The sequence below is a fragment of the Lepidochelys olivacea genome, assembly GCF_965140295.1.
Source record: "Lepidochelys olivacea isolate rLepOli2 genome assembly, chromosome: 4".
NCBI lineage: Eukaryota > Metazoa > Chordata > Testudines > Cheloniidae > Lepidochelys > Lepidochelys olivacea.
Genome location: NC_140414.1, coordinates 22,548,420 through 22,557,603, shown reverse-complemented (window position 1 = coordinate 22,557,603; position 9,184 = coordinate 22,548,420).

The window sequence follows — 9,184 nt, the reverse complement described above, 5'->3', positions numbered from 1 at the left end:
TGACTCGGTATTGTTGAAGGTGGTTGCTTGTGTTGCCAAGGCAAGATCATATGCAAATTTGTGCAACTTCATTGGCAGCATGTCACTCATATAGACATTGAAGAGCGTCGGCGTGAGTACTGAGTCTTGTTGCAGTCTGTTGTTGAGGAACCAGGGCAAGCTGACTTTGTTGGCTCCAAATGGACACATAGCTGCCTATTGCTCAGCATCATCCATAGCAGCTGTAACATTTTGAGGCAGGAGCTGATGCTTGTAAGCTTCAGCATCAGGTCTTTAATTCAGATCATGTTGTAGGCCAATGACAGGTCTACAAAAGCTGCGCTGGTCTTGGATTTCTTCTGGAATCCAGCCTCAATGTGCATTGTAAGGACTAAAACTTGGTCGTAGCAACTGCATTTAAGCCAGAATCCCTCTTGTTCTTTGGGAATCGCTGATTCTCCGGAGGATGATATGTTCTAGAAGTTTGTAAGTCATGCACAGGAGTGATATTGGTCTATAGCTTTCCCGGTTATCACTCAGCTTGTCCAGTTTGAGTATAGCAGTGACCATTGCCTCCCTTCATGCTTTTGGGATGCATCCAGATTCCATGGTTTTAGTGTACAACTTCGCCAGCCGTTGGAGTCCCTTGGGGCCCAGCTGATGAAAAAATTCTTCAGGGGAAACCATCTCCGCCGGCTGCCTTTCCTTTGTTCATTGAGACGAAACTCTCCTTTACTTCATGTGTGCTGATGGCGGTGGGGTATTGTGGAACAATTGAGGCCATTGTCCAGTGTAGTTGACGATGGATTTCTTGCTTGGTGTTGGGCCTTTTGTGCTCTCCACCAGTTTGGAGGCTATGGAGTTGGGCCGGATTTCTGAGGTCCGATATGCCATCAGATTAGTGGCTCCAAGACGTAGTAGGGCCCAGGCAGGGTGGTTAGCGTGTGTGAAGTTCAGACCTTCAACGCACTCAATCCACCACTGGTGTGTGGCTCAGTCTAGAAACTATGGTAGGGCCTTCACAACCTGTGGGCTGCCCAACTGGTTGTACTGCTGGAACAGGTCCTTGGTCTCTTTGTCCAGCAGGGAGTGCATTCTTCCTGGAAGCCCCAGGGGATGCTCTTCTTTGCCACAGCAACAGAGAGACCAACGAACCAGTGATAACATTCCAGTGTTGTGAGGATTCAGATCACCACTCTTTCTACAGCTTCCCTATAGCAGAATCTGCAATCAGTATAAATCTGGAGTAACCCTACTGGTCTCTCTAGAGTTATTCCACAAATGGAAAATTAAAAGCTCTCCCATTTGCAAGTGTGGTCATCCAGAACAGACCCTGGAACATATAACGACACAATGCCCGATTCACATATACTGAAGGAGGCATCACAGCGATACACTCCACTATTCCTGATGCAATTTCATGGTTTAACCATTTACATGTTAAATTATAATTGTTGTTGTACATCTACATCAGCCATATGAAGAAAAGATTCTCTCATTTAATGGTGGTCCCTTCCCTCCAAGTCAGGACTGAAGCACATTGGCAGTGCAGCAGATGAAAGTTTATGCAACTGGTGGGGCTGATCTGGTGGATTTCAGTCTCCAGGGTGAGTAGTCGAGCACCTTTGACTCATGAGCACTAAAATCCATACCACACTTTTTCATTTTAATGTAGGTATTAGAAGCATGTAATATTACCTGCTATCCACTCAACGCAGGGAATAATAGTGAACTAATGAATACGGTGTCTGCCACATGCACTGTTAAGGGCTTCATGCTCCTCTCTGCCTGAGGATCTGTCTGCATTACTGTAACTTGGAATCCTATAAAACTTTGATCAGTCTGGTTCCCTGAATGTCTGTCTATTCATACCAAGCAGCTGTTCAAAAAATAAATAAATAAACTCACGACTTAAATGATGAAAAAGGAAAAACATCCCTGCACTGCATCCGAATGGTTTAATTCCCCTCATAGATTCACACGACAGAGATTAACTTTGATGTTCTTTCCTTCCAACTCTCACCAAAGCATGGGCAAATTGTAGAAAGGAGGATCTAAGCACCACTATTGAATAAGTTGAGAGTTAGGACACAGTAAAATGGCTGTTTCATGTTACAAACATCTCCTTTCTAACTGCAAAGATCACTTCTTACTTGAGCAGTAGAGGGAAGAGTGAGCGTTTCATGCTTCTTTTGTCACTGTTTGTTTTATCTCTGCGATCCTGACATCAGGATTTCAGTTTCATGTGTGAATTGCCTGGCAGCTGCCCTTAGATTGTCAAAGCTGAGCAGCAGGTAACACACACCTTTGGTTTGAAATGCTTAGAAATGCTCTCTATATACACGTCCCGGCAGGATTAAAAAAAGGAAGAAAAGAGTTCAAATGTCATTTCCGCTTCTTACGGAGTTTAAAAAAAATCAGTGTACATCATTTTCATCAGCCACTTAAATGTTTAGCTCATTAGTTGTCATCCAATGTTCCAACCAGAAACTAAATATTAAGCAAAAGCACCACTGTGTTCTTTCCTATGTCACTGGGCAAAATGGGAACCGGCTCATTGAAACCCAAGCAAGTGGAGTGGCCAGGTTGGCATGCAGCAAATGTCTCCATCAGTTCTTCTGGCAACAGCAAGTTGTTGGAGGAGCCAGGGTTGGGCGTCCACGCAACAGGGAGAGCTTATGTTTTTGAAAGTAAGGTGCTGGAGCTGAGAAGAAAAGAGGAAGAGTTGTGAGAGAGCAGATGTTGCACCATAGAGCTCCAGGAGCAGCTGGCTAAGCAAACCAAAGCCATTGCTAACCTCCCCAAGGAACTTCAGAGCAAGTGTCCCCAGCTGAACAAGCTGTTAACACACGGGCAGGGAACTCCCTCCCTTCATCATAAAGTGGTTTTTAGGATTAGCCAAGCTGTCTCGGACTTGTTCTCTGTTAATAGGAGAGATGCTAAGGAAGGCATATGTGCAGAGCCAAAGACCAGGACGCAGGATCTGAGCAAACAGCCCAAATTTTCCTTTCAGAATGCAAGACTCCAGGTGAGCTCGTTCCAGGGCATTTGTAACTCTCTGATTGGTCACTTCTACCATTGCATTTCCTCTTCCCATTAACTCACTATTTTTCACAGGGCATCTTCGTTATACATGATGGCTCAGTGCATCCATCTGTCTTAGATTTTCACATCATGCTTCTCACCATAGTGTCTAAGCGCTGACTAGGTTTACGTTTTGTGCTGTGCAATGCAGTGAAACAATTTGGGACTTTCATTTTGCCTCACTGTTTCATAGAGTTCACTGGGCCCCACTCTGTCAGCATCAACGCTGAATTTTGACAAGAGGACATGAGAGCTACTTAGGCCTAGATTACGTCTTTAAAGGCTGATCCAAAGCCCACTGAAATCAATGGGAGTCTTTCCACTGGCTTCTTTGGGCTTTAGATCAGACTGTAAAGGCCCATCCCTCTGGAGGGGAATTGTGGGAACTTTGCTGCAGTAGGAGCTCTGCCATCCTTTAAACACATCCCAGCCGTGTCCAGCAAACTCTGCAGACCTAGGGGGAAGGAGAAGTTCCTTCCATGGCCCTACCGCTTGCTCCCTTTGAGGGAAGCCGCCACTATCTGGCAACAGAGCCTCTGTTCCCTGGCCACTTTGTGCCTGTCTCAAGGCACAAGGACAAGCAGGAGAGAAGCCCGTTTATACCTCTCTCACTCTTACACGCCAGCTCAGGTCTAATGGCAATGTGGCCCTTTAAACAGCAGGCAGCTACTAGCATGCAGGCTGCAGTCTGTCCTCCCTCTTTCCCCAAATCGTGCACGCATCATGAATTTTCATTTTGTGAAGAATTCATCTCTTCTTTGAATCTGTACAGTAAAAGATGCGATTAAAAATGGTCATGCTGGATTTAGCCCTCAAACATGTCCAGCATGCTACGTTAGAGGGTCATGCATGAGCCAGAAAGGATGGATAAGTCATCTCCAGTAGCTGATGATGGTAACCCAGAATAGGTTAACACTGGTAGCATGAAGCTCAGTCCTTTGCCATTTGCAAAAATACTTGTGTTTTGAAGAAGGGTTTTCTCCCTCGCTGCGTATCTTCTCCCATCTTGACATTGGTAGTAAAGTCCAGCTGCTGAATTTCAGAGGCAGGGAAGCTAGGGTATGCAGAAGGCAGGTCTGACTCAAACACATCTATTAGTGATAACAACAAATAGAACCCAGGAAAATACAGTTCAAGTCACCCTAAAGGGCCAGGGTGTCTCTCCCCCTTGGACTAGCAGCACAGCCCAGCCAGAAGGTAGCCATCATTGGTCCCACCTGGGGGATGTGTCAGTGGGTGTCTCCAGCTCCTCTGCCCCCAGAGTAAAGATTGGGGTGGGGGGTGCTGGGACCAGAGGTGGATTTCAGCTGCTCTCCACCGATTCTCAAGGAGTGTGCAGTCCTTTTGGGTAACAGAGGCAGCATGGATGAACTCGAGCAGCCCCGTGGCTACTCTTACTTATGCTGGGACTGGTGGAGACTGGCCCACAGCTCTCACTAGCTCCTTGACCTGAACCCCCTCGACTCAGGTGGATCTAGGTGCAGGAAAGAATCTGGCCTGGGCTATGTTCTTTCTGAGTTTGCTCTAATGTGAAAGTTTTATTTTAAAAGTTGTAGTGGGCTTCTGAAATCCCTCCATACGTTTATGTCAATGTCCTCAATAGATACATTGGGTTATGAAAGTGTCCTAGACAAGTGTAGAGGAAGGCTTGCTATCTAGGAGTGTTCCTAAAGATTTGAGTCTGAGCTGCACTGATGAAGACATTTCTGGTTTCTCCGTCAGGCCTATACTCTGTAGCAATGAGGCTGTGGAAGCCCCAGAGACTCCATGGCCAGAAATCACACTTTTTGCTTGGCCAGGAGTCTTTCAGAGTGATTTTGCAGTATGGTTGTGGGAAACTGACTGTGCAACTCCCATTAAGTTGCGCTGATAATTTCACTGCAGTGAAAGTGAACTGGCCACTGAATCAGAGATAATGATCACCTATCAATAACAGATGGGATGGTTCTATATGGTTGATGCTCCAACCGGCAGAACGGAGGACATGGATATACTGGAGAATAGCAACGAGTCAGTTTAAATAAGACAAAGAAGGGGAAAAAAGTGAAGGGTAAATTATTACTTTTTGTGTTTTTACAATATGCCTGGCTTACCCGCCGATGCGTATGCTGCCTCTGCTAGCTGCAAAACAGGGAAGTGAAAAAGTTTTCCCTTACAAATTGACAGGAATTGTTAGGCAAAGAGAAGAACTATGTCTCAGAGGAGTGTATCTTTTAGGAGGAGAAACTATGGCAGAACTATGATTTATATGGTATTATCAAAAGTCCTCTAACATCAACGGCTCGTGAAGAGGTACATTTTCCCACATTTCTGGCTCTATTGTTTAAAATTGCAACCTTAACGTTACATTTAACAGTGGGTTTGACATACACACCATTGGTTTCTGAAGACTAATTCAAACTGTTACATTCGGGAGAGTTACTTCACCTTCTAAAAGATGATTATCTGGAGAAGGTGGGAGGGAGGAGAGGAGCTGAAAGAAGAGCTAGTCCAGCTGAGTGAGAGTTCTCTCTCCCTGCACCAGCCCAATCCCTCAGCCTGCATCACTCTTGTGTGCAACGTTTCTTTTTCATTAGTTTACAGGCTAAATTTTTACTATCTTCCAATAGGGTTTTAAAAAAAAGAAGAGAGAAGCTGAAATTTTAAAGTTAAAACTAAAGAATTTATGTGTGTGTGTGTATATATATATATATATATATATATATATATATATCAAAATGTGTTTAAACCTTCGTTTTATTTATTTCCTACCCGGTAAGCTGGATGCTTAATTGAAGGCAAGGGTTTATTCCATCAAGTTTGGTCAGAGGAGTTGATCTTCAGGTCTGCAACTGACGTGAGAAGCAGATCACTAAACTTGGCCCAGTGAAAAACCTGGATCTGCAAACTAAACACACAAGTGAAAAACAAAAATGGTGATGGGGTGTTTGAGAGAAGGCAGAAGGGGAAAATATCATGCAGTTGATGGAAAACATAGAATAACAGGATCCTGCTTTTCTTTTCATCCCAGGCCTGGTAAATCCTGACTGAGGCCCTGGGATCAGACCTTATTTTTGTGCATAAGCAGCAGAAAAGTGTGTGCAGATATGCAAGTTAGGGGTGAAATTAACCCAAGTCCAGAGAAGCTGCACAAATCCATTTAAGTCACGTCAATTTCCTTCCTCTTGATCTTCAATAATTTAATTAGCCCTTCAGAACAAGGACTATGCGGCTAACATCTCAGGATTCCTGATTGGATGTGAAACACAGTGACTGAATTTTTTTGACATCATGGTCATGCAAAGAGCAGAATTCCTGCTATTCACAGTAAGTGCTGAGGTATGTGTACACCTGCGAACTGGACCATACCTACAAAGTCTGTTGTTAGGTGTACCAGACTTGACCATGTTCCCATCGCATTTATTTGAAGGAACAGGTGAAATCAATAGGTAAGGAAGAATATCTAAGTCAAACACACTTATTACATGTATGTATTTAGTGAGATTGACCAACAGCATTTACATATTTTAGTAGCACTTCTCTCTTATTTAAAAATATTTTATTGATGCTGGAATATAAGAGACTTCAATAATGCAAAACAGTCATGCTGCTGCATACATACACATATAAATGTTCTCAGCACAACTTAGTTGATTTATATACATTTTTCTAGTTCAGGTGAAATTACAAGCCAATATAAAACACTCACATTTTTATAGTGCATGATAACGGTTTTCTTTTCCCTAAAGGGTCTTGGTATAACACAGCTAAATAAAGCAGAAATTATTTTCCCTCCCTATAATTTTTATTTCTTTTCTTTCCCCTTTTCTCCCCCCCCCCACGCAAAATTGTTTTAACCTCTGAATCAAAGTCCCATTGAAGTTAATGGAAAGACTCCTGTTTATTTCAATGGGTTTTTGGATTAGACCTTTATTTTGTTCATTTTGATCCCGGTTTTACAGAAGTCAAGTGATCCTTTTGACACTGACTTAAATGGGAGCAGGATGAGGCCTTTTGTCTGCTTTTGAGCTCTTTCATTTCCTTCCTTCTCCCCTTTTAGCTTTGTTATTACTTTATTTTTGCCTGTATTTCTTTTTATTCCTCTTTTCAACCTTCCTCCTTGTCCCATTCCTTTGGATGCTCTTTATATTCACGGTATTTCTTCCCCCCTTTCTCCCCACTCCCCTGCGTCTAGCATCCCATGATGGCAGTAAATACTGAATTGCCTGCCGGTTGTCTACTTCGTATTGTCCTGAGTGGATGTAATGTGGAAGCAAAGTGGAATTCCTGATTTTTGTTGCATTAGACGCTACTATTAAGTATCTAAACTATCCCAGAATGATTACCATTACGTATTATTTTCCATGAGTTCTTTGCAAAGGAAAATCTTGCTTCTCAGATGCACTTGTCAATAGAAAGTAAAAATGCAGCTGATTTTGGATATTGAAGCCGGGTTCAAGATTTGATATTAAAATACTAATTTGACAGAGCTGGCTAAAGGCTTAGTTAATTAAAGAACACACATAGATTTCCTTCATAGGAGCCAGAATGATTCCTGAAGAAAAACACGTATGTTACTATACACACATTGTATTTATAAGGCATACTGACAAGGGGTCAGAACTAAGATCATTTTAATTTGGGCACATCTTACCTTTTGCATACTCAACTTTTTGAAATCTTAATAATTTTTAACATACTTTTGCATGATGTTCCCTAAGTTCATTTCAAATGAAAAAATCAAAAATATCCTGTCACATGCCACTATTCACTAGGTAGCTTGAGAACATCGGTTGTGTTCTATTCCTGGCTCTGGGAATGGAGTGTGGTCCAGTTGTTTGAGAAGAATAATTACCGGTAGTGATAGTTAGAATTGCGGGGGGCTATTTTTTTTTATAATGATGCTTTGTGTTTATATAAAGCTGACTCATTGGCAGGTCTGAAGCACTTCAAAGGTGGGTGTGTAGGAGTAGCTCCATTTTACAGACAGGGTAGCCACGTACGTCAATTTGGCATATTTTGTTTGGACAAGGGGAAAAACTTGAGTTACCAATTATAACTTTCAAATTGTTATTCTTCTCCTACAACCAACCTAACATTAGGTTTGTGTCCATGCTAAATTTCAGGGTTCAGACTTCAGCTCATTACCCTTTTTATTTTGTTGAGAATTTTTTTACAAAGAAAAAATGTATACTTTTTTCTCATTCTTACCTTAATTGAAAATGTCACAAGAGATTTTGCTCGCTGTTTCTCGGAGTTAAAAAACACCACCCCACCTTTGGGCAAGTATAGTCAGTGTTAGCCCCCCAAAGGAAATAATTTGGAAAGTTATGAGGTGTACGACAACTGTCAAAAACCCTGTGTTACAGACGTAAGGATGTTATTATGCATATGTATTATCTCTGTTTGTATTATTTATTCTATATATTGTTAAGGCATCCATCACCATAGAATCATAGAACTGGAAGGGACCTCGAGAGTCTTGCCATTTAAGTCCTGCCTTGAGTGCAGGGACTGGACAAGTATTATAGGCAGGACTATAGTATCTGGGCACCCTTTAGAAGGACTAAAGCAACCAAGAAACAACTCTTCCCTCCTTCCGTCAGAATTGCTTTCTTAAATAGATTAAATCCAGATAGTGGCCATCCATATGACCATTTGCTAATGATCCAACAGCTCTGGGGAAGGCTCGGTATCAGGCCTAAAGGTGGCAAAGCCTGGCTCAGGTGGCTCTTGAGAAGGAGCAAAATCCGTGGACAAGGACTGTCTATTGAATGTCCCGTCCATTGTAATTCTAATTGTACAGTGATATTGCTGTGCCTAGATCTTTGCTGCAGTTACAAAAACATGTACAGACAAACTGGCATAAATGGTTATTTTTCATTAGGAGCCAGGTGCCATACTGTGGTCCCACTTGTATAAAATACTTGCAGAATATTCCTACCCAATATGGAAGGAGCAATTTCAGCAGGAAGGGGGACCTACATAAGTAATAATTATTGATTTTACATTAAGTTCAACTCTTACAAAATGCAAACCACTTTCTGAACCAACTATAAAAACACATCATTATCACAAAGTTATCATATTATGTTTTCAGGACTTTTGAGTAAAACTTACTGTATTGTAAGTAAAAGGAGAT